Source organism: Delphinapterus leucas, chromosome 7, assembly GCF_059928025.1.
Source record: "Delphinapterus leucas isolate spDelLeu-1000000601 "Yukka" chromosome 7, BTC_Dleu_Yukka2, whole genome shotgun sequence".
In the NCBI taxonomy this organism is placed as follows: Eukaryota; Metazoa; Chordata; class Mammalia; order Artiodactyla; family Monodontidae; genus Delphinapterus; species Delphinapterus leucas.
In genome coordinates, this window is record NC_143135.1 from 25,797,164 (window position 1) to 25,823,990 (window position 26,827).

General features: G+C 43.6%; 1 non-coding gene across 1 annotated transcript; it reads left to right on the top strand.

The window, feature by feature from the left end:
• The first annotated feature begins 1,219 nt into the window (after positions 1 to 1,219).
• LOC115803289 (small nucleolar RNA U13) lies at positions 1,220 to 1,323 on the top strand. The gene has a single exon (XR_004023975.1). It is a non-coding gene; the product is annotated as a small nucleolar RNA U13 (small nucleolar RNA).
• The last annotated feature ends 25,504 nt before the right edge of the window (positions 1,324 to 26,827 follow it).

The window sequence follows — 26,827 nt, forward strand, 5'->3', positions numbered from 1 at the left end:
TCACCTCTTTTATCATGGGGAAACGGAACCCTCCAACAGTAAACTGCACTATCAAGTACCAACCAGAGTGCTGATGGAAGGTGCCTCTCTTCACGCCAAGATCAGCTGGGGGAGTTGCCATTCAGAAAAGACTAAGAACTACTGACCCAAACAGTGAAACTCATGTTTATGAACTGCAGCTGTTAGTCACAGGCTGTAATTGCCCCACCAGATAAAGAAGCTATTTAAGAGAGCAGGTTGCTATAAGCTGAACAGAAACAGAAAATAGTCTTTTTGGAAATCACAGGATTGTAACTAAGGGGAACGTCAGGTTCGAGGCTGGAATGGGTCTTTGTGTATTTGCTGGCTTGGAGATGGACAGGCTGATCTGGCATGAAGACGGTCCAGCCCTGGCTGCTCTTCTGTTTTGTTGGAGAGAAATCAGTTGAGGATCCCTTTTTCAAGTCCTGCCATGTGACGGCTTCCATGGCTAGAATCCTTTCAGCCTACCCATTTCTGATTCCTGGGCACCTGGAATTCTGCCTCTTGTACCACCCCCCTCACCTGCCTGACTTGTCAGGTCAGTTGGTAACAGCTGTGATCAGAGCAGCGGCCTCCATTAGTACTCCCTCTCCACCCGTGTCCCCCCCACTACACAGAAGGCGTGAGCTAGTCTTAAAACACAGCATTAGCTATTTCAGAGGCACCCCTCCCTACCCTTCACTGCCAACCTCATGAGAAGCTGATACTTTTTAAAATTTTTATTTATTTATGTATTTATTTATAATTGAAGTATAGTTGATTGAAGCTGATACTTTTTGAAAGGGTATTTTGAGTGAAAGAGGTGAAACTTGCTATTTAAATTGTTTAGTGAAGTTAAGAAACAATCCTGAAGTTGATTTGGTCAGTCTAGATTTTCATAGATCAAGTTTGCACCCAGTGGAACCTTGCGTGAAGTACTTGACTACATACTTGCAAAGGAAATCTTATTTCTTAATTAGCAAGTAAGTATCTCTGCTGTTTGTTGAATTTTGAGGAATCAGGTAAAACCCCAGGATGGTGACAGACACAAAAAATTTCATAAAAAGCTTAGATTAAAAGATAATTATGTGGTGAAAATTGCAACCTAAATGCTCATCAAAAGAGAATTGGTTAAATTATGATACATCCATTCAGAAGCTCGACATTTATTGCCATAGAAAGGTGCCTACCTATATCGAGTTTAAAAAACCAGTTATAGATCCTTTTGTAGTTCCTGAGCGTGATGACTGGGTGTTCATGAGGTTGTGTGACATGTGCCTCCCTCAAACCTTGTTATGACACCGGCATGTTACCCGTCTGACACAAAAAAAGAGAAAAAAAAAATAGAAAAGAAGAAAAGGGGAAAAAAAGAAAGAAAAGAAAAAAAAAAGTTGGTTATAAATTAACGAGTAGAATTTGATCCTATTTTTAAAAGTCATTGGGAAAGAAATACAGTAGTCCCCCTTAATCCATGGGGATATGTTCCAAGACTCCCAACTGGTTGCCTGAAACCATGGATAGTATTGGACCCTATGTATACTATGTTTTTTCCTGTACATACATACCTGTGGTAAAGTTTAATTTGGCACAATAAGATATTAACGACAATAACTAACAACAAAATAGAATAATTATAACAATATACTGTAATAAAAGTTATGTGAATATGGCCTCTCTCTCTCAAAATATCTCACTGTACAAATTTAATGCTTTTTCTATCTTAACTCAGCACTTATCACTCACTGTGGCCGTAAGTTTTTCAGTTTGAGGTGCAACAGCAAAACTAGCACAAATTTCTTTTTCTTTCTTCACAATTTCCTGGATAGAAGATTTGTTCTTACTGTAGATCTTAGCAACCTCAGCACATGATTCTTTTTCTTTACAAATTAAGTCGAGAACTTTCACCTTTTGACTTAAAGGAAGCACTTTATGGCTATGCTCTGGCATATCCGGATTGCCAGCATCTCTACTCTAATGAGCTTTGGGGGCCTTATTAAGTAAAATAAGGGTTCTGGAACATAGGCATTCTGTGATACCTGACAGTTGAACTGATGACCAAGACAGCTAGTGACTAAGGGGCAGGAGTCGATGGACAAAGAGATGATTCACCTCCAGGGCGCATCAGAGCTCCGCAAACAATTTCATTAGGCTACTCAGAATTTAAAACTTATGAATTGTATATTTCTGGAATTTTCCATTAATATTTTTGGTGTGTGGTTGACCATGGGTAACTGAAACCGTGGAAAGTGAAACCTTGAATAAGGGGGACTTTTGTATACCAAGAGAATGTTAGTGGTAATCTCTGGGTCATTCAGTTATGACAAATTATCTTTTATTTTTTCCTGAGTTTTCCAAATATCGAGCTTTTATTGCCTTAGTAATCAGAAAAAAAAAAAAAAGAAAAAACTAATTCCTAGCAATGGTCACAAAGTGTCATGTTAAACATGTTAAACATGTTAAACAGAACTGTGTATGTAGTTTACAATTTTATTTAAGTTTTATAAATTATAAAAACTCATAGTTAAAAAATATTCAAAAGGGATAAGGAGTATAAGATAAAAAGTAAAAATCTTCTCCTTTGTGAATCCTCAGAACCCCCTCCACATGTAACTAGTGACAACAAAAAAATATATTTAAAGGAGAAATTGAATCGACAGAGCTGATCTGAAATACGGAAGCTAACGTGAGGGGGCATCAGACAACTTTGAAGAGAAGTGAACGAGATTCACTGGCCTGCTGCTGGCCACCCCCTAGCCCACTCTCAGAACATTTCCTCATAATTACATTGCCCTTCACATAAGGGAAATCACCCTCTTTACACTCTGAACACATGGGTTCCTACGGACACTGACACCCAGCCAGGCATGCGAATTAGCATGGGCTCTAAAACCCAAATGAATCAAGTCAAGTTTGAATTTCATAGCACATTGGGCAGTGAGTCACCTAAGAAGCAGACACCGCTCCTGGGTATATGGAAGGCTCTCTCCTCTCTCCCATACCTCCCTTTCCCAAATTTGCTTATTTAATAGTTTAATAGTTGATGCCTTCTCATCCCCCATGCTTTAGCTTAAATATCACTTACTCAGAGAAGAGACAAATAGGCTTGGCTAAATTGGTATAGCTCCCTCCTTTATCCTCTATCACCATCCCTGATTGTATCCTTGGGAGCACCTATTACCATCTGTAATTTTTTATTTATGCCTAACCCCTGCCTCCCCCTTCTCCCCAGGTTGTAAACTACACAAGGGCACAGACCCTGTGTGTGTGTGTGTGTGTGTGTGTTTTAAAAGCTGGCTTTGTTTAGTCAGCTTTTAGCTTATAATAGGCATTTAATAAATACAGTGTTAATAAGATGGAAAATTTTACAAGTTCATTTTTGAGCTGGAACTCTAATTTTATAAATGTTTTACATAATGGCTGACCCTTGAATGGTAGGTCCATTCACTTCTTCATTCTGTCAATCAATAGATTTTTATTAAGAGCTTAGTATTTGCCAGATCTTGTGCTAGGTGCTGGGGTTAGAGGTGCCTAGCAAGGGAGACAAATATGATTTAGGCAAATATGATCTAGGGAGACACGAGCTATGATATGGGTAGTAGAGGGTTTTAGGGAAGCATTGAGTTATCAATTCCCTGAGCTTTATGAGAACCACAGCTGATTTTTTTCTCCACCCAAGTCACCTTGTGACATCCATTCAAGCCCAACAACTTCATACCCAAAATGTTGATTGGGGTTATCTGTGTATCTGTAAGTTTGTACAGAAAAGATTATAATCAACTTTTTAAACAGAGACTAAACAGTGTAAGCGAGTGACACCATAATAAATGGTGGGATAGTTTTAAAAACTATCTTTACAAAGTAGGGTTTTACAACGTGCATTCTCCTTCTCTTTACTCCATCCTTTCCTCCCTCCCTCCTTCCTACTTTCTCTCTCACACACAGTTCAGACACAAGACATGGAGAAGCAAATGTTTTCTAACTCGATGACTTCAGCGGATTAGCGCTCCTTTGAAAGTGATATTGTTACAGCCATAACGTGTTTATGTGTAACACAGACATCTTTATGTATAATGCAGACGTGTCTGTGTGGGGAACATTAACATCCTGGCCTTGTCATTTAGTGAGGTAGGAAGTTCAGCCTAGAACTCGAGATCCCCAAAGCCTTGGGAAATCTTGATACGGGAGGAGGGAGCAGGAGAGAAGAAGGGAGATTATTTTAAGGGTTATTTCTCTTTTTTTTCTAACCCTCCTGGGCTTAACTCCTACTCTCAGAGAAACAATCCTTTTCCGTCACAGCTGGGATGGTTGTCAGGCAGAGTGTCAGGCAAAGGTATCCTTTCCTTGCTGAGGATAGCAGTCATCCAGAAAAGACTCAGGCAATTAGAAGATGCTGGTAAATCACAGAGACACCACAGTGAGAGTTCCATTTTCTAATAAGCTGATGGCAAAATATTTATTTCAGACCCTGACACTCCAACTCCAAAGAAACAAATTAGAAGTATTTTCTCAATAACTTTCTTTATATACCAAACTGTATCCTAGAAGTTAACTTTTTTTAACTCTTTATTATTCTTTATAAATTATGGAAGTTACTGAGGCTTACTGTAACAAAATCAAACAATACAAAAGTATATCAAGTAAAAAGTTAAAGCCTAGTTCTCTCCTCTATCCCACTCCCCAAAGCAGCACTGTCCAATATAAAATAAATGTGAGCCACATATACAATTAAAAATTTTTTAGTAGCCACATTAAAAAAGTAAAAAGGAACAGGTGAAATTAATTTTAATTATACATTTTATTTAACCTAATGTACCCCAAATGCTGTTACTTCAACATGTAATCAACATTATCAAATTATTCATGAGTTACAAAATTATTATTGAGATATTTTCCATTATTTTTTGTACCAAGTCTTCTAAATCTGGTATCTGTTCTCCACTTACAACATCTCTCAATTTGGATGCTAAATTTTCATTGAAAAACCTTGATCTATATTGAGATTCCTAAAACATAAAGTTGAAAAAGTAGACTCATATCCAAGTTGCTGCAAGCGTACTTAAAATTTTTCCAATAACTGAATGAAGTACCGGTTTTTAAGTTAAATATGAAGTAATTAAAATTAAATAAATTTTAAAAATCTGATTCCTCAGTTGCACCACATTTCAAGTACCCAGTAGCCACATGTGGCTAGTGACTACCATATTGGACCGTGCAGCTCTAGAGGGAACCGCTAATGTAAGTTTGGCGTGGAAACTTCTTGACCTTTTCTCTATGCACATATATATACAAATGTATAATTAAACAATATATGTATATTACACATATCTGGGTTTCATTTCAGAAAAATCATGCTACATATTTTACTCAATCTAATTTTTTTCAGTTAAAATTATATTTTGGATATTTTTCCTTTTCAGGACGTATGGATCTGCATTTTTTTATAACAGTTGTGTAGTAGATTTATTTAACCACTTCCCTACTAATGGGCACGTAAGTTGTTTCTGATGTTTTGCAGTTATAAACATCCATGTTTTCATCTTTATGCTAGTATTTCCAGAGGATAAATCCTAAGAATTGATTCTTCTGGGCCAAAGGGTATACATCAAAAAATGTGAAAGCTAATGCTGAATTACCCTCCCAAATGGTTAGGCTAAATTTTAGCCTACACTCTTTGCTGGCATTCCTTGCCAGCATCTGTAAATGCTCCAGGTGCCAGAATCATAAAACATCAGAAAGAAAAGATATTAGGGGTCATCTAGTCCAGTCCCTTTATTTTATGGACCAGGAAGTTCAAACCAAAGCTGCGGGAAGAGTCCACGTAGCTTACTTGTGGCCAGGCTGGGACCTGAGAAGCTCCCGGGTTCTTGCCCGCTGTCCCAGTGAGCACGGAGCAGCCTGGCTGTGCCTTTCCAAGCATCCTCAGGGAGGTCATCCTTCCTCCCGCTCCCTGCACTGTATCATTATCAAACCTGCGCAGTTGAAATCAGCAGGCCTTTCAATGGAGCATCACATCGCGGCTCAGTAAACAAAGAGCAGAAGCTAAGGCGTCCTTTCCTTGACATTTGTATCCAAAATTGGATTCGGTCTGCTCAAGTGCTCGCTACAGTTTCAAGTGTGCCTTTCCCACCTCCCTTCTGCTGAGCACAGCCAAGTCTTAGATTCAGGCAGGAGGAAAAAAAAGGGGTGGGCGTGTTTTGTTTCATGCAGAAATAAACTCCACAGGTCAGCAGTTCCTGGCCCACCAGCTCAGAAACATTCCATCTTTAATGGGAGTCACTTTGGGAGGGCAAAGGCAGAAGGGCGTGAAGGTCTTTTTGGGGGAAGGCGGTTCCTTCTAGCCACCCTTGAGCTGGTGGGGCCAGTGCGATGCTAGACGCATCTCACGTGCCAGCAAGATGGGCTTCTCCTGAGGACTTCTTCCCTACAGTTTCCTACAACTTTACAGAGCCCATGAACACAAGCGCTATCCCATAGAATCCTTGTGCGGTAGGCACCACGCTCAAGTGCACATTGGTGGCAAGAGGCTGGAAACCATCTCTCCTGACTCCATCTCCCGGATGCCTCCTTCTTCCACATCACTCAGCTCCCCGGCCCCATCACATACCCTTCACAGCCACCATGGGCCTGGTTCCTCTTCTTCATCTGTTGCCTACACCCCCAGCCCAACTTCATTACAGGCATTAAAAATAAAAACTCACTTGCTTATGCTAACTCATGTATTTAAAAATCAATTCAGACATCTTAATTCTATTTAATTTTTCTTCCTTTCCTGTCATACACCCCCTCTTTCTGCCCAAATATAATACTTTCTTCACATATGGGCACCAAAAAGCCAAAATCCAGACAGAATTCTCCTGTTTTTGCTATATATTGCCAAATAGTTCATACTCCTAAACTTGGTGACTCCTTTTGGCCCTGGTTTTTATTTTTTTGATGTTTCTTTATTATGTGAAGAAAGGAAAGAGATATCACAGTAGGAAAAGATGGAGGGTTATGAGAGCAGAAAAGCAAAATAAGGATTTATTTCATGCTGTTTTAGCAGAGCATTATAAGGCTTCTAACTTTGTCATCCAGAGCCTGTACTCCACAACGGGAGAGGCCACAGCAGTGAGAGGCCCGCGTACCGCCAAAAAAAAAAAAAAAGAAAAAGAAATATCCAAGTAATTAATATTTACATATATGGCAATGGCGGAGGGGTCACAATCAGGTGTAAATTTCTGTACAGACCCCATGGGATGGCAAGTGAGTTGCCTTCCACTGGCTGATCGGGAGTAACTGCCTGGACTGCTGGGTTGAGAAACATCATGAGGCTGCATCTGGGCCCAGTAGGAAACTGTGAGGGATTAGAAATGTCTGTCCTGAGCCAAGTCGTGGCTGGAGTAGGGAGTGTATTGGTTTCCTACCATAACAAATTATCACAAATTTAGTGGCTTAAACAACACAAATTTATTATCTAATAGTTATGGAGATCAGAAATCCCAAATGGGTCTCATTGGACTCAAGGTGTGGGCTGCATTCCTCTCTGGAGGTTCTTTCTAGGAGAATCCATTCCTTGCCTTTTCCAGCTTCCAGAGGCTGCCTACATTTCCTGGTTTGTGGCCCCAATCCAGGAATTGCATCACTCTCACTCTGCTTCTGTCCTTACATATTTTTCTTTGTCTCTGACCCTCCTGTCTCCCTCTTCCACTTTTTTTTTTTTTTTTTTTTTTTTTGCCATACGCGGGCCTCTCACTGTTGTGGCCTCTCCCGCTGCGGAGCACAGGCTCCGGGCGCGCAGGCTCAGTGACCATGGCTCACGGGCCTAGCCGCTCCGCGGCATGTGGGATCCTCCCGGACCGGGGCACGAACCTGTGTCCCCTGCATTGGCAGGCGGACTCTCAACCACTGCGCCACCAGGGAAGCCCTCTTCCGCTTTTAAAAGGACTCTTGTGATTACATTGGGCCCACCTGGACAATCCAAGATAATCTCCTCATATCAAGATCTTTAATTTAATCACATCTACGAAGCCTCCTTTGCCATGCAAGGTAACAGGCACAGGTGCCACGGCTTAGGTGGTGGACATCTTTGGGATGCCATATTTTTTTTTTTTGGAGGAAATCTTTTTAAAGAAATCTTAATGGGGTCCCACATCTGGGCAATGCCAAAATTAGTGGTGGTAAACTGAGGTTAATATTCAACAGACCTGGGAATTCCCTGGTGGTCCAGTGGTTAGAACTCTGAGCTCCCACTGCCAGGGCCCGGGTTCAATCCCTGGTCGGGGAGCTAAGATCCCACAAGCTGTTGCAGTGTGGCCAGAAAAAGAGAAAAAGAAGAAAAAAAAATATTAAGCAGAACTCAGTGCTGAATGAATTTTTAGATCTGCCCGTTGTCTTAACCAGTTTGGGCTGCTATAACAATTTACCATAGACTGTGGCTTATAAACAACAGAAACTTATCGCTCATAGTTCTGGAGGCTGGAAGTCTGAGATCAGAGTGCCAGCAGGGTCTGGTTGTGGTGAGAGCCCTCTTCCAGGATGCAAACCACTGACTTCTCACATACTGAAAAGACAGTAAGCTAGTTCTCTGGCTTCTTCTTTTTTTTTTTAATTTTTTTAAAATTTTCTTTTTCTTTTCATTTATCTATTTATTTATTTTTGGCTGTGTTGAGATATGCAGGCTTCTCATTGCAGTGGCTTCTCTTGTTGCAGAGCATGGGCTCCAGGCGTGTGGGCTCAGTAGCTGTGGCTCATGGGCTCGGTAGCTATAGCTCGCGGGCTCTAGAGCGTAGGCTCAGTAGTTGCGGCACGTGGGCTTATTTGCTCCACGGCATGTGGGATCTTCCCAGACCAGGGCTTGAACCCATGTCCCCTGCATTGGCAGGCAGATGCTTAACCACTGTGCCACCAGGGAAGTCCCTCTGGCCTCTTCTTATAAGGGCACTAATCGCATCTGTGAGAACTCTGCCCTCATGACCTAATTACCTCCCAACGTCTCCACCTCCTAATACCATCATGCTGGGGATTAGGATTTTGCTACAGGAATTGTTGCTGTTAATGTTGTTGCTGTCGGGACACAAACATTAAGTCCAAAGCATGAGTTGTTTCTTGACATTGCTGTCTTTTAACTGCACCAGAGGACAGCGGTCTGATAAGAACGGAAGTGTGCAGCATCCGTTTACTCCTACAGAAGACAGTGGGAAGGAAGGGCGAGTTTCTAGCCTAGCAACAGCCTCACTCTTCCATGGGGAGAACGCCTCTCTTCTCCCAGCTGTAGCAGTTGGGTCTGGAGCAATACCAGGTCTTTCAGGAGCTCTCCCTCTGCTCAGGATATGGTTCAAGATTCTCAGCAGGATATACAAGGTCCCACGCGCTCTAACCCTTGCCCACGTCTCCAGCCTTACATTTCACCACCCCTGCCCCCCACCCCTCCAGTCACCCCGGCCTCCAAGACCAACTCCTTCTGCCTCAGGGCCTTTTGACATCTCATTCCCTAATTCTGGAATACTCTTGTTACCTTCTTGTGCCCAATTAATCTCTAATTATCCTTGGGCTAGGCCTAAAATCATATACTGAAAGAAATTTTCTTTAACCTGCAAATCTAAATCAGCACCCCTTCCCCACCCAGGTCCTGAAAAATGGTGTAGTGTCAGGAACTTGAGGCCTGGACTCAACTGCCTGACTCCCAATCTTAGGCCCACCACTCATTAGCTGTGAGACCTTGGGCAGGACATGCAGACCTCCATGCCTCTGTTTCCTCATCTCTGAAGTGAGACTAGCAATAGCTTCTATTGCAGAGTATTATAAGGATTAAAGGAGATAATCTATGTAGAAAGTTTGGAAGAGTGTACTACGAGTATAAGCTGTTATTTTCCTTTATAGCAGTTATCCAAATTGTAATTATAAAATTATTTGTGTTATTATTTGTTTAATATCTGTTTTCCCACATGCAGTAGGTTCTGCAGTGGCATGGCAGTGTCTCTCTTGTCCTCCACTGTACCTGCAGTACCTAGTATGCTGCCTTCCATGCTGAAGGCCCTCGATAGGTATTTCCTGGGTGGATGGATGGATGGATGGATGAACATTTGACTTATTCCTGAAGCGGGTCCCATGAAAAAGTGTCACCTTGTCGGAAAATAATCAATATGATGAAAGAGAATTATCTGGAAAGTTTTGATTGTCAAATTCTGGGCTGACTAGTAGCCTAAAATTCGATGCGACATTCACCATCTTTCCCTTCCTGGGGCCTGTTCTCACCCAGGGCCTTGTGATGCCCGTTGCCAGGCAGATTTATGAAACATCTCAACAGACGCTTACATTCCATATGTCACCATTTACACATTCCTGCTGGGGTCAAGGTGGGGAATGGCATGTGTGCTAATAGCTGCATTTCTCACATGAACTTTCTCATAAACCCTCTTCTCAGCTCATTTTACTGATACATTATAATATGCTTTTACAAACAAGTTTTCAAGGTCATGAATAAATGCTTCCTAATTTCCATTTTTTGAGGATTACAAGTCTAGCAAGGGCAACTAGAGGTTTCTTAGCCTCACCCCTGCCACAGGCCAGAACTCCATCTGAACTACTCTAGAAGATCTCTAAGGAAACAGGACAACATTTTCCAGTGATTCTAAGCTCTTGCCAGTTCCTCCTTCCTTAGGTCTCAAGGACACTACGTCTATATGTGTTAACCATGCATTTCTTACTCTCATTCTGTCTGAAGTCCTAGAAAAAGTGGTCTTTTGCGGGCTTCCCTGGTAGCGCAGTAGTTGAGAGTCCACCTGCCGATGCAAGGGACGCGGGTTCGTGCCCCGGTCCGGGAGGATCCCACATGCCGCGGAGCGGCTGGGCCTGTGAGCCATGGCCGCTGAGGCTGCGCGTCCGGAGCCTGTGTTCCGCAACGGGAGAGGCCACAACAGTGAGAGGCCCGTGTACTGCAAAAAAAAAAAAAAAAAGTGCTCTTTTGCCAGAAAATAGCCAACAAAATTGCCAAATCCAAAAGGCCACCGTTGAGCCTGTTCGTCAAGTGGGTGGAAACCTCCCACAGAATGTTTGCTTCTTGGCAAGGAGGTCAACCAACATCAGTCTTCCTGTACCTTCATTTTCTTTCTGACCTGAATGGTCAGCCAAGCTCTATCTTTGTTTCATTTGTCAAAACACCATTGTTCTCTCTCCTCCCTGTGGCAGTTTCATTTCTATTGTTAAAAAAAGAAGTCAGAGCAGCCTTGGGTTGATGGACGCAGGTCCTACTGACTGTGCAGTCTGGTTTGTGGCCAAGAGCCGGTCTCATCTTTGGTGTTCAACTGATTGTGGAAATCATCTCATGCCAACCAACTTTGGTTCCATCGGGGGACTACAACCCACAAAAGAAATTTCTGTCACCAGTTGTTCTGCACTGGGGCAACAATTTATCAGATGGTGGTTTCTAAAACCGGGCAATCTCTTCTCCCAGCTATAATATCTTCTCATAAAATAGTAAGATCATTAAGAATAAAACATATCATTTTTCTGAGAGAAATGTCTGATAAGTCTACATTTTGGAGAGTCTGAGGCCCCAAGTTATTATTGAAAAGACACACACAGCTCAGTGCTAACCTAGGCCTATCTCATTCAGCAGCAATTTTCATGTGAGGATAGGATAACTGAGGCATTTTTAGATGCTGAATAGAAATACTATGATTTTTGGATGCTCCCACTATCATGAATTTTTCTCTCCCCATCTCTTACATCATTTGCCCAGAGAATGTATTTTAAAACTGAATTTAAAATTCAATACCTATGTTAGATTGGCCTTTAAATGCTACTTAAGGGAAAAGGGATTTCTGTGAAAATGGGTAAGTTGTTTCTTCTGTCTCTATAAATTCTCATTCTAAAATTGTTGGGATAATTTATTTAATAGATTCTTTTTAACAAAGGTTATTGGGAATTGAATTGGGCAGTTTCAGGAATTCCTGAAGAAAAGATCCTATCAACTCCTGAGAGAAAAAGTTTATTTCACATATGGGCGCAAGAATCAGATGGCTTTGGATTTCTCAAAAGCAATGCTAGAAGCTAAAAAGCAAAGAGCAATGTCTTCAAAATTCCAAGGGAAAATGATTTCCAACCTATATAGCCAGCCAAATGTCAGTCAAGAAAAGGCTAGAATAAAGTTATTTTCGGACATACAAGCCCCCTCCAAGTCCATCTCCACCTTTCTTCACCCGACCCTGGGCCCCAGGAGGCTGACCTGAATCGATTGCAGCCATGGGCTCTCTTATCTTCCACTTCCTGTAGGATTTGGCCAGTGGGAAATACTGGCAGAACTTGGAGGGAGAAAGAAGGTGAGGTCAGGCTGTTTGTCCCCTGGCTCCCTCCCTGCCAAGTCAGCTCAGGTTGACTTCCTTACCCGAGGTCAGCATTCCTGAAAGGTGGGCCTCTCCACTCTCTCCAACAACTTCAGTTCCTCCCTCTGGGCTCTGGGAACCACTTCCTTTGCTTGCCTCTCTCTCAGTCCCAGGGAAGGTAACAGGATCCCTGCAGTGACTAGGGTCAGGGCTCTTCACCACCCCTTGTTGGCTTCCCTTAACCCTGCCCATATCTTTTTTTTGTTTTTAATATTTATTTACTGGCTGCATCAGGTCTTAGTTGCGGCACATGGGCTGTTCGTTGCAGTGCGTGGGCTTCTCTCTAGTTGTGGTGTGTGGGGTCAGTAGTTGCCGTGCGTGGGCTTAGTTGCCCTGGCACACGGGACCTTAGTTCCCTGACCAGGGATCAAACCGGCGTCCCCTGTATTGCAAGATGGATTCTTAACCATTGGACCACCAGGGAAGTCCCACCCATATCTCTTAATATAGACCCTTGACTAAACATTCCTCAATTACCCCATGTGAGTGTGTCACTCACTTGTTTCCTGCAGGACCCTGACCTACGCAGATGCCTGGATGACCAGTAGATGGTTTCCCTCACTCCTTGAAGGCAGTACAGTTATGATGAAAGGTTTCAGTATCATATCAACCTGGACATGTATTCCAGCTCTGCCACTTTGTACCTGTGGGACTTTGGACACATGACAAGCTCTTTTGTCCTCTCTTTCCTCACAGATAAAATGGGGATGTTTATGTGACTTTCCTCCCAGAGTTTCTGTGAGGATCAAAAGGAAATAATCCAGGAGAAAATGTATCGCAGTCCCAGTCATTTAACGAGCACTCAATAAAAGGTAGTTATTATTATTAATTATTATCCTTGTGCCGTTCTTAGCCTGCCAAGAGCTGCCCATTCTTCGAAGGGGCCAAATGACTCAAAGGGCAGGGATGCCACCCTCATAAGCCTCAAAGCCTCATTTGTGAATCCTGAAGGGATGCCCAAGGAAAATGAACTAAGTGGGGAAGCCTCGTGCCCAGCCCTGAAGCGTGGTTTGGGTTGAGAGGGCTGTTTTTGCTTTTAGGGGCGGACCCTGAAGGGGCAGGGTGGGGCATCCTCTGGCAGCTGGCTCCAAGTTCCGCCCACCATCCTTCTGTTGGTGATCACAGTGTTCTTTGCAAGAGATAAAGGGGAAACTGAAACCACGATGCATTTCTCAGAGGAGTTGTGATCCCAAATACCTGGCTGAGGATCCCTGGTTATCCTCCTAAGGTGCTCAGCCTGGCCGAGCGATGTTAGCTTTTGAGGGCTTGACTTCCTGCCTGGGATATTTAACCCCGCTCTCCTACCAACATATGAGAACCTCCGTAAAGTCAACTTTGACGGAGTTCTGTCTTTTAGTGTAATTGGAAGTTCCCAACTTGCCCCTAAGAAGCCATCTTCCTTTCTAAATTTGCAATACTCCTTTAGCTCAAGACTTGCGGATTGTTTGTGTGAAGGGGGGTGTGGAAGGGAGAGGAGGTATAAATGGAAGCTGCTTTTTCAGTAGAGGTAAAAATGAGAAAGCCCAGGCCTGTAAATGTTAGAAATGTGCATATGTGCATGTGCGAGCATGTGAATGCACCCTCACGGAAACAGCTATATGTACATATGAGCTTCTAGGTTTATAGAGGTGCACTTCCTTCTTCCTATGACCACCAGAAATAGCCTAGCTCTGAGATCTTTTGAGAGCCACCTTGTTAAAAACCTGAGTGGATTCTTCAGTAGAGGTGCCTCCTGCTTTATTTCGACACAATATGGGTGTGCTCCTACATTCCACCTCTGTTCCCCATCCCATCCTGGCCTGTAAAAAGTCTGGAGAGAGGGAGAGAGAGAAGCATGATTCAGGGGAGAAAAAAAATCACCTTGGGATTCCTTGAAATAGCACATTCTTTTTGTAACTCCCCCACCAGTGCATTGACATGATATTCACGTATTTAACAAAAAAAGTAATTTCAGGGACACAGCCATTGTATGAAGTAGGGTATGCCAGAATTTGATATAAACAGGAAGTGGGTGGGTTAGACTTCAGTTGACACTTTGTGGTGGAAGCAGATCCTGTGGCAGAAGCAGTTTGATTTTACTTTGGCCCGTGGATCTTGTCATAACTGGGCAGGACAATAAGTCTGATTCTGAGGATAAGCTCTCTGTCAAGGGCTGGGGCCGAAGTGGATCCCTGAGATTTAACCCCGTCACTTCCTTCCAGAATTCAGAAGCTACATTGTACAGAAATGATGACTGTTGCTCCGGCTTCACCACCTTCTAGATGGCCAACAGTGGACAACCCAAACCTACTGGCATCTATTTTCTCATCTTGCACATGGTGATAATAACTGCTAATTAAAATGAGAACTAGAGAGAGTGCATGAGAGCGCCTAGGCACTTAATAAATAATGGCTGATAATAATAACTATTATGCAAAGAAGAGAAGGAGGAGGGAAAAAGGAGGGAAGGAGGGGGAGTGCTGAATCTAATTACATAAAGAAGTCACCACAGGGCCATCTGGGGAGCATAAGAGTGATTTTATAGTACCCTTTAAAGAAATCATATTCAACATTCTCTTAAATAAGCTTGCTAATTTCCCTGATGGGATTATTTCTTTGTTTCTAAGCTTCAGCATTTTATTCTGTTTTAATTATACAATATTTCAGGTCTGACATCAAAAAGTGCATCATCTGTTTTTATCTTTCTTAGCCTCATCCACATCCTTAGTTACTGTTGCCAGGTATCCTAGGGTCACCCAAAGTACTTTTGTTCCAGAGACCTTTCAAAGTAAGCCAGTGCAGCAGTTTAGAAAACTTCTCTCATTTGTGGACAAAAATACATTAAAACAACCAAGGGAGTGATCACTCTTTGGGATTTTTGATGCCTTACTGGACACGTTTGCAATGCTTTTCAGGTCCTTTGGGATTCAAATTAGGAGAAAATCTTTTTTTGTTTTATTTTGTTTTACATCTTGGAACTTGATCTTTGGTAAATGTCTGTGATGTTTGCACATTGTGTAACACTCCATCCTCCCACCCCCACCCGCGGTCCCCATCCCAAATGCTATCAGGATTTCATCAGCTTAAAAAGGCAACAACAAAATATACCGTGGCGAGAATTAATGGTTTCTTTGTGGCTTTCTGGTTATCTCCCTTTGACCACACTACTAAATGCAGCTCTGAAAGAGGCTTGTGCTTTTGGGTTTGATCAGCCAGCCACTTCAGTTCAGTTCCAAACCAGAAGAGCTCCCCCTTGGGGTATCCTTGTTGCTAAACCTCTATGAGGCATCATTGACTAATTCAAGCGAAAAGATGCTGTCAGCATCTTAGGTATCTTGTTGAGTCCTCTGTAAAGTACACTGATGCTTTCTTAATATTAACAATATTGTGGTTAGCTAATTATTTTGCAGACCCACAAGAGGCCCTCTCTCTAAAACCTGATGAAGTGGCCTTTAGTTTCCCTGATCACCATACAGAGCATTCTTGGACTGGGTCTAAGTGAGGGCTGTTACAAGGATACTTCTTATAGCACAAATTCCACATGCTGCTTCCATTGTGACCAAGTCCTACAGCACAGCCAGACTGTGAGCAAGTTGAGAGCAAGGACTATGTATCTCCAATTCAGGTGCTGGGTCTGTAACAGGTACACGGTAAGTGTGGAAGAGTGAGTGCTATTATACAAAGATGGTTCTCACCCTCCACCAGCCTTGCTTTAGGGACAGCTCTGCCACTACCTAGTTGTGTAATCTTGGGTAAATAATGTAATGTCTTGTCTGCAAAACAAGGGGTAGGACTAGAAGCTTTTTAAAGTCCCTTACAGCTGTAACCTGCTGCAAAACTGCTGCTTCGCCTCGGAGAGAATTTATCTTATGTATCTTGTGTGAAATGAGTGGTACCTGGGAAGGCACCATATTGAGTTAGGAAAAGGACATGGTGAAGAACTTCTTACTTAGTAAGTGATATTTGGATTCCTCTTGCCCCAAATGATTACTTAAAGCACGTGCAACGTGAAAAAGTCCAGCTGTCTCAAATATTCTCATCTGTTGAAAATGGTTCTATTGATAGAATCCACAAGGTAACTGAAGTCTCTGTGGGATTCTCCATGCAAGTGACCCATCTGAGATGAGCAGGTGAATTGTTTTCTTTTTTAAACCTGGTCTCAAACACAGAGATGATCAAGGAGTAGTTATGGCATTATAGATCCATTTTAGATCTATCTGTGACAGACATAATTAGAACTGTGTTCAGTGAATTCAATTGCCTTAAGGAAATGGGGCTAAATTGACCTAACAGATGTTCATGCTTCTCCAATAATAATAATAATGATACACTGTGTTTATTTGGAACACGATTAAATTGTTCCTGCCGACTTCAAGGTCCCAAAATCCTGGATTCAGATCCTGTGGATTTATCACACCCACTGGAGGACACTGGCTTTCCAAACCTCTGAATGGATTATCCTCTTCCATTAGAGTGGGCTCATCCTTTACAAAAGATAACATCTTGTTTCTCTGGCCTGAATTTCCCTTGACTTCTTTCAAAACACAATTTGTGAAAACAATGTTTGAGAACATATGACAATGGGAAGTACTCAGCGGGAATACTTCAATAAACATGTCAGGTATATAAACTAGCTGATGCTATTTATTTGGTCCTTAAGAAGAAAGTATTGGGATATGATAAAGTGCAATCATCTTTCAACATCTCAGATTTCTCCAGTAACGCATATATGTTGGCAGACCTTAGTGGATCATGCTAATTTATCTGTAGATCATCAAAGGAAAGAATAAAATATATGACTTCAGGCAAGTGAATGGACTGGAAAACGAAATTGGGCAACAGCAATATTTTCTTACGCCAGAAATAAACACGTCAACACGGTGAGGAGGGTTTTGTCCCACTCCTGGCTGAACTTTGAGGGGTGAGATGGCTAATATCGAGGGACCCAGCTTTGTGGTCTTTTCTCACAAATCGTTCCACGATTCAAGAAAAGGACAATCTGCAGCGTGACATGGCAAACTAGGTCAGAATAATATTTCTTAATGGCGATTCCTACAATGTTCTATTAAGTGCAGCAGCGGTTCAGAATTTTCTGTGCTTTGATAGGTTGTATTTTTAAGCAGGCACCCATTTTTTAAAATTTAATGTGATGTATAAAACTGAGTTCCAAGGAATCTCTAATATGGAAGTGGTGAAAATGATGTGGGGGAGAGGAAGCAAAACATGTGCCTATCCTTATACACACCCCAAGCCAGTATTCCGAAGATGAGCTTTGTGAACATAAAAGTTTATGCTGCCTTGATTTGTGTGGTTTTTAAGAAACACTAGCAATATTTAGGGATCTTGGAGCATAACATCAGAACAGAAACTCTTTGCCCTAAATTTGCGTGTATTCTCTGGCTTTCTCTCTTATTTGCTCCACATGGATTCTCCCTCTTTTCTAGCTAAGTTAGTTGACCCACAATTCCCTTTGTGGATGGCATCCCTACAACACGCCTTACCTCTTCTTACCTGCTTGTTTCTGTTCCCACCATTTCCTGAGCCTGGGGAGAGGCATCCTCCAGCTCCTCCGGGGTGGGGTGGGGGAATCTAGTTCAAGGGCCCTTCTTCCATGAAACGTTTTCCTTTTTACCCCAGCTAGAAATAATGGTCTCTTCTACTGATAATACTCTAGAGAAGGGTTTCTCAACCTCAGCACGATTGATATTTTAGGCTAGATAATTCTTTGTTGTCGGGGGGCGGACTGCCCTGTGCTTTAAAGACTGTTCAGAAGCATCCCTGGCCTCCACCCACTAGATGCCAGTAGCACCCGCCTCCTACTCCCACGGAGTTGTGACAATCACAGATGTCTGTAGACATTGCCAGATGTACCCCCCGCCCCCAGGGGGGAGTGGGCACAAATCACTTCAGTTAACCGCTGCACTACAGTTCTCCCCAAATCAGATCACAGATTCTGAAGAACAACGGTCAGGTCTTTAGTAGTGTTTTGGTTCATGTTCAAAGTTATTTGATGATTAACAAATAAAAGATGTTTTTCAAAATTATCAGTTGGGAGTTTTTGAAAACTAACACAGAAGGTTAATTTGAATCAGGTTAGATCCTCAGAAAACTTTAATAGGAGTATGTTATTGCCTCTCCCCTCTTAGAAAAAGCTTTACAGAGCTATAATTTTAATACTACACCACTGAGTTGAAATGAGAAACCACCAGAGTGTCTCTGCAGCTTTTGAAACATTATTGTTGAAGTTACTAACCATTGCTGATGACCCTTACAGAAAAACCAGTGAGGTAAGCTCCTCTTAAAGTTTAGTGCTAGAAAAGTTTGTCTCTTCTGAAACACTGGGTTTCTTCCTTCTATTGCATAAAGAGAGATACGTAACTACTTTTATTTTCCCTTTTTGACTTGGCCATCAGGAAGCTTAGAACTAAGATTTATGTTCAGTTACAGGAGCTATCCTCATCCTTTCATTTCTAATATTAAGCCAACCTTTCCTTCTCACTAGCTCCACTTAACTCCTGTCTTTCACCTTTGTTGTAACAGCTTTCTTAAATCTTTTTTCTAAAATAAAAATTTAAGCAAATGGAATCCTTATCATTTACCATCAAAACTAGGATGCTTTTGGGAATAAAGGGAAAATAATAAGCTGGGACAACAGCTTAAACTGAGGCTTTCCTGGTCAAAATCAAAATGTGGTGTCACTCTAGAAATAGATAAATATAACAGATAACAACAGTTACTCTATTCCCAGTTTGGGGATAATTAAAGATAAACGCGTGCCCTAAATAGTCAAAGTTATGTGCTTCTTATTTATCGTGTGTCAATCTGTTTATTACAGTTAGATATTTATTATCTCTTGGAAAATTTTGTAATTAGCCTCTGTATCGGCAGAGAAAAAACCTTAGGCGTTCTTAAATGTATTTAATTTCTACCAAAGGGGAGACAGGGACCCTTTAGATCTGGAACAGTGATCACAATAGAAGTTTCATTTGTCTGTGATTTATGGAGACTTGGAATAAATGCACTATTGACCAGTATCAGATTTCTAATGACTCTATCTTGTTTTTCCTAAGCAACTTCTCCATAAACTTTTGTAATATGTTGAGCAGCCAGCTGATACTATGTTCAAGCCTGTTTACAGAGCTATTAATAAATGCTATGTGGCCACTCCAGGAAGAGAGTCAAACTGCCTTTTCTCTCCATTGGCTGAAAACAGTTTCCTGCTTATTTTGAAAGGGCATGGGATTGCCAAAATCCTTGATATATGCAAGATATTCGGCAAAGAAACCAGTGGAAATAAATAGGATTCTAACTTCTATCCTAACAGGCTCACAGTCATAAAGGAAACCTTGTCAATGTCTTGATTGCAAAGCTGTTCATATATGAAAGAGTGAGATTTCAATGTGGCACGGGGTAGTTTAATAGAAGATGGTAATTCGTTTCTCTGCGTGCCCAGAATCATGCTGTAATTCACGTTCTTGATAGCTGATCTGTTGTTTGAAGTCAGCTAATATTCTCTGATTATACAAATTAAATTTTTAATTACTACCATTTACTGATTTCCGACTACATGCCAGGCGCCATGCAGGTACTTTACACCTGTTGTCTTAATTTGTTCTCAAAACAACTCTGTGAGGTGAAGGTATTATTAGCCTCATTTTACAGTTATGAAAATTAAGACTCAGAATAAGGAAGTCACCCAAAGTCATACAGAAAATAAGTAGCTGAGGAGGATTTAAGCCCCAGCCGTCTTATCCATAAGCCAAATTATTTATGCTAGTCTGTGCTTCCAGAATAAGTTGTTGGTGTGAAAACTTAAGGCCCACCTCTGAGCCCAGAAAAATGACCAGAGAAGGGTAACAATAAAAGCAACAGCAACACCCACGTAGCACACATTCTATGCCAAGTATTGTTCATGTATCTCATTTAATTCTCACAAGCCCAAGAGGAAAGCACTATGCCCACTTTACAAATGAAGAAGCATGAGAGCAAGCCACGTACCCCAGTGCTCCCAAGAGTATCCCTTTCCACTGTTAGTTCCCATGTTACAGATCATCCTGATGGTTCCGTGCATTGCCCAGCACTTTACAGTTTTCAGATCACTCTGCACACTTTACTTCATTGGTATCATCCTCCTCCTTTTCCAGATAAGGGTAATGAAAAACCAAGAGCTTAAGTTATTTCCCCAAGGCCATGGTCATTGGCAGAGACAGGACTTGAGCCCAGGTGTTTTTGTAGCTAGCCCAGGATTCTTTAATTCTTTATTCTGGACCTGGCTGCACACCTGAAATGTGACTATGAGGAAGGAGGCAATCCTAAACTTTTCAAGCTGACGTTAGCCTAGAGCCTTCTGTACTGAAAGGAAAGAAGTTGATTTTGAAGCAAAAGCCACGTATTTCCCATTTCGGGGCCCGGCCGTAGGACAAAATGATTTCAATTTACTTTGAGGTGGCAACATCCTTGATTGAGGTCAGACTCTTGTGCAAAGGGCTTCCCTTCCTGCCCTTCTCCCTGACACAACAAGAGCAAAGATTGTTACCTTTTCTTAACTCACACCAATATCAACTCTAAGTCTAGAACTCATCAGTTAATTAGAAGCAAAAACCAAACCAAACCAAAACCAAACCAAAACCAGACTGTATGTTAATATAGATAACAGCCACCATTTATTAAGTGCTTTCCATGGGCTAAAAAATGTACATGCCTTACCTTATCTAGTTCTTGCAACTTGAATAGGCGCCGTTATTGTTACCTTGAAGAGGAGAAAATCAAGTTTTTCAGAGTTTAAGTCACTTTCAGTCACTCAGCTCGTGCTGGTAATTTTAATCCAGCTTTACCTGAACAGCTGGCCCACTGAAAAGTTCAGCTGCCTTGTAGGCAGAGACTTATCTAGACCAAGCATTCCAAATCCTTCAAACTTTCCCTGCATCTCGACTGTAGGGTGGGATACTTACTAAACACATTAAAATGTGGCAGTGTGGGTTGAGGGCGGAATGAAGTGAGGGTAGTATGTTGTTCCCATCCCCATCTCGCCTTAAGCCATTCTCAGACCAGCAGACCTCCTTGTTCTTTCAGCAGTTAACCACTATCTGAAAGCACCTGACTTGTTTCTTGTAGTTTGTCTGTCATTCCTACTGGAATGTAAGATCCATGGGAGCATGGCAGAGCCTGTCCCCACGCTGCTGTATTCTCTGTCCCTGCCACAATGCCTGGCACATAGGACGTGCCAATGAATAGTTGCTGCATGGCCAATGAATGAATGGAAATGAAAGGGTAAGGATGATCCTACTGGGAAAAATAAGGGGGACTATTCCCTTTCTCTGGTTGACTCCTTGATTTTAAAAAAAAGCTTCTGAGTAATCATTTCTAAAAGGTAAAAAAAAAAAAAAAAAGCCCTGATTTGCCAAGATTTACGGAGAGCTGCAGTTATGAGCTATGTGAGCCATTGCTCCTGAAACATTTTATCTGATTTTTGTCTTAGTAAACCTCTGCTAGGAATTCTGGCAATTCCCCTTCCTCACTCCCCCAAACCCTCTTCTCCCAGTCCACCTCCAGTGAATACACATCCTTCTCCTGCCGACCAGCTGCATATCTGGGTTACCAGATGAAGGCCCAGGTGGCTCTTCACTAATGGCTCATCCGTTATCTGTATGAAGAGCCAGTGCTTTTCTGAGCAGATTTTTTTTTTTTTGAAGCTAAATTGACCTTCGGAGGAAAAAAAAATGCATTCTATAGAAAGCAATGACTTTTGTTCTTTATTTATCTCTTCCTTCCTCATTCCTGTGCTTCCAGTCAAATATATCCTGAAGAAAACTGTTTACTGAATATTCCAAATGCAAACTGTTCAGATTTTTCCTTTCTGCCACACTTTCTGAGCACTACAATGCTAACAGGCTGCGCTAAAGAATATTCCCTTCCTGCCCTGCCACTGCCCCCATATTCCTAACTTAACATTTGGGTATTTTTACAACATATATTCAGTTTGAAAGATAATACTGATACCTTGTTTTATATGAACATTTATACACCAGGACCCTGGCAAGGGACTGACTTCATTGGGATACTTTATGGCTTAATACATCTGAATGATTTATATCTCGTTTTGTCTAAGCATTTATGCTAATAAATTTAACAGATTCCCCAGTACTGCCTGGTCCTTCGTTTTCTTCAGGGGGTCAAAGTGAGAGGAAAATAAAGCAGCATGCAACTAAAGAAAGAAGAAACTGGCACAACCGATTTAGAACACGAATAAAATTACAACACACGTAACATCTCTGATTACGGTTAAGGTGGAGCAACCGTCAAAAAGAAGAAAGAAGTTCCTAGATCCAGATAGATTTCAGCAATTAAGCTGGTCCTCAAAGGCAGAATCACAAAAGGAACAATATTTAGCAAGCTAATTTACTGAGGAATGTTTTGGTCCTACATAATTAAATCCAACACTGAGGAAAAACTGACAACTATTAAACTGAGTGCACTCGGGAGAGGGAAAGGGGATAAGATAAAATCCAATCTATAAAATATATTCCATTATCTTTTATAGGTTTAAAAAACACAAAAGAAATACTTGGAAAGAATCTTCTAAGATGGGAAGATTTTAAGGTTGTGCGAAGATTTTTTTTTTTAACAGGTGCAGAATAAGTTCGTGGTGGGTTTTTTTTGTTTTTTTTTTTTCCTCTTGGTTCTTTCTTTTCCCCATTTTTTTCTCCTGTTGTTTGCAAAGTTGAATCTGGGGTCAGTAGTTCTAATTGTAACCTCAGACTGGAATTCCAGATGGTGCGCTCAGGACTGGAAGCAACTCTCAGCTCATCAATTTCATGGGCCTGCGTATCTGCTCTGGCCACAGCCCGGCCTCCATCCCCACTGTGGCATTAATGCAGAACAAATTGAGACATATCCTCTATATAATTAGTTCCAGAATTTAAAAAGATTTACGGTATAATAATAGAGGCAGCGCTGCGCAATCCTTTCTTTGGGGACTCTCTCGGAGCTCGGGGACCATCTCGCGGTGGCATCAGAACAGGCGGGTAACCCTGACCGCTCTAGGCACTGCGAGCTGGGGGAAAGGGGGAGTTTTGCTCTGCGCACCTGCTAGTGCGCACCGGTCCTGGCCCCCAAACCAACTGAGTTTGAACCGTAGATGGGGGATTGGCCAAAAAGTAGAGTTAATTTTCAAACGAACAGAGGAAGCCGGGGGTAGACTATACCAAAAGCCCTTCTCTTACTTTTTTTTTTTTTTAAATTTAGATAAATGAAACTGGGATTTCTACCACCTGCACGGGGATGGAAACCAGCCTAAGCGGCTGCCCAGCGGCCCGAGGTAGGCAGAATGCTAAGAGCTGGAGGCGGCGGGGAGGAGAGGAGCAGTGGTCGGGAGCGTGGAGCTCGGACACTGGCCTCTGCGCGAGGCGCTAATCGAGCGCAGGTTTCTCCCGGGCGGCCCAGCACTCCTTTTTGCTGTCTACGGCCCCGGGCGCGGGCAGGCGGCCCCAGCCCTTGACAGATCGCAGCGCTACGGTGTGTTTATTCAGTTGTCGGCGCCCGCGGGGTGACGCCCGGAGCGCGGCTCGGGAGTACGCGCTGGTCCCTGGGGCCGCGGCTGCAGGGCCGGGCTGGGCTCTCGGTCAGATGCAGTTGACGGCGCCGGGGTCAAAGTGGGGGGCGGGGGATAGAGGACCTCACTGCCCCCTCCCACTCAGCATCCATTTTTAAAGCTTGCAATAATTAAGCCCCTTCCAGGCCAGGATGAACTTTACCAGTGATACAAAGCTACATGGGTTTCCAGCGTCTCTCCTCCTCCTTTCCTTTACTCTCCATTCCATTAGCTCTAAAGAAGCAGAGGTGTGGTGGGTTAAGCCCAGAGAGACCAGGGTTCAGCTCGGTTTTGCTACTAATTAGTTACGTGTCCTTGAACAATAGTAACAAAAATTGTAACGTACATTGAGGGCATAGGCCAACACTCTCTTCCGTCTAATCCTCAGGACCCCTTGAGGTGGGTACTAATATCCCATTATTCCATGTGACCAATAAGGAAACTGAGGCTCGCAGCGGCTGCGGAGCTCGTCCATGGTTGCACAGCTGCTGGTTACCTAGTGGAGCTGAGATTCCTTTCTCTGGCCACCAATCTCTTGCTCTTAAACAGTGCACTCCACAGCTGCCTTTCCTCCCTCTGCCTGGGCCTCAGTTTCCTTTTCTGTAGAACAAGGAGTTTAATTTCCAGCTCTGCCAATCGGTGATTCAGACCACATCCTCTGCCACAGGTCTCAGTGCTATCGGGGTTGGGAAGGTGATTGAGAGAAAGGAGCGGCCAGTTCTCCGCAGCCCTCAGATCCCTGGGACCTTGGGCCGGTCTCGAGCCACAGGAGGTACAGCAGAGCGCGCTCTACCTGCTGGGGCGGGCGGAGGTTGGACCTTCTTCCCGGCCAGACTGTCTCCCCCTCTGCCCAGCTCAGGGCACCGAGGCCAGCAGAGCGGGCGCGTCCGCCTGGGTAACTGCAGAGCTCCCGCAGAGAACGTCACCTAGCGGAGGGACAAGTGGGGAGCGTAGGGCACCCCGTGAGCGCAGTAGTGTGCGGGTTCCCCAGGGTTGGCCCCGGGGCACCTGGGCTCCCGGGCATAGGCACGGGCTAGGGGCGTTCAAAGACCTCGTCTCGGGTGAGGCCCTCTGGCTTCGGCTTCGGACGCGCAGCACTTACTTCTCTGCCCTGAGGGTTGCAGAGAACTCCTCCCACTGCTTCGGACTACAAGGTCTGGGAGAGGGGGTACCCCAGGGTTGAAATGGGGATCGCACCACTGCTCTTCCCTCCCTCAAGAATTCTCAGGCGGGGGGTTCCCTGGTGGCGCAGTGGTTGAGGATCTGCCTGCTAATGCAGGGGACACGGGTTCGAGCCCTGGTCTGGGAGGATCCCACATGCCGCGGAGCAACTAGGCCCGTGAGCTACAACTACCGAGCCTGCGCATCTGGAGCCTGTGCTCCGCAAAAAGAGAGGCCGCGATAGTGAGAGGCCCGCGCACCGCGATGAAGAGTGGCCCCCTGCTTGCCACAACTAGAGAAAGCCCTCGCACAGAAACTCAGACCCAACACAGCAAAAATAAATAAATAAATTAATAAACTCCTACCCCCAACATCTAAAAAAAAAAAAAAAAAGAGTTCTCAGGCAACAAATGGCGGGTGAGAGAGGAGTGCTAAATTTGCTAGCCCCCTCCTTTCCTCTCACCCCACCCCCAGGCAAAAAAAAAAAACAAATTTTTTTTTTTTTAACTCAGAGAGTTAAGAGCCCTTGCCCTATCTGGGATTCAAAACCGCAAAAGCTCACAATCAAGCCACCTTCCTCCAAATACCCTCCCCCCCAAAATTGCAAAGAAGGATTAAAAAAGAAACAATCTCGACCTTTTTCACTTAGAAGTGGAAATCCCGGGCTTTCCTAAAGGGCTCCCCTTTCCTCGTAGCGCTTGAGTGAGTCCTAGTTAAGAAAAACGACTTCGAAGTAGAAATAAAAGTGAAGGGTGTGAGACAGTGGTCTGGGGCGTCCTAGGGACAACTTGGCCTGAGAAGTTTTATCTCGCTGGGCTTTTCTCCACCCAAAATACGAAAAGCGCCTGTCCTCTGCCCAGCCCTGGAGCCCCGCGCAGGTTTAGAGATGGGACATGCGGGCGAGGAGTGGGCGGCCCACAGGGAGTGTAGGGGAGAAGCAGCTGGCCTCGAGTGCCTTTTCACTTCTTTTTTTAAAAAGAAAAAGAAAGAAAAAGTTTCTGAGTGAAGACTTCGCAAAGTCAGGCACCAAAGTAGCGCAGGGAAGTGTCCACCACCGTGAAAGCGGTCCGGCGATCAAACGGGTAGAGCCTGCCTGTTCCTGGCCTTTGCCCTCACGGTTTCCTGCGCCTCCAAGACAAGCGACCCCAAGAGGAGGGAAATGCACTTAGCGTGTAGGTTTTGAGCTGGCACACGCTTCTGGTCCGCAGCGAGAACGCCTGGCTACCGTTTACTTCGTGGAAATTAACTAAAACCAACGCGTAAGAAATTGTGAGTAAATCAAGGCTTTAAAACTTCCGGCTTCTTTATAAAACTGCAACTACTTTGATTGTTGCTTCACATGGGCTTGGCTGAAAAGCTTCGGGCCCCATCCCCGGCCAGCCTCGTGTCAGAGGCCAGGCGGCAACAGGCCGCTTCCCGCCCGGCGCTCCTGGCAGTCCCAGGCTGCGCCGTCGCCGCTGCCTCCTGGGCGTTTCCACGCGCCCCTGAAGCGCACTCCCATTCAGGTTCACGGCTCTTCTAGCCTAGGGTCTGCTTCCCGATAGAAGCCGACTCTTTTGTAAGAACCAAAAGAAACAAAACAAAACCTCAAGCACCTGCTCTGGGGCGCGGGGCTCCCAAAGAATGAATGGGTGGAGGGAGGAATCTGATTTGGCGATGCCAGGCGCTGGGAGCTCTGAACAGTAAGAACCCTGCCTTGGACCTTGGGCCGCTGGAGGCTCTCTTCCGTCCGCGT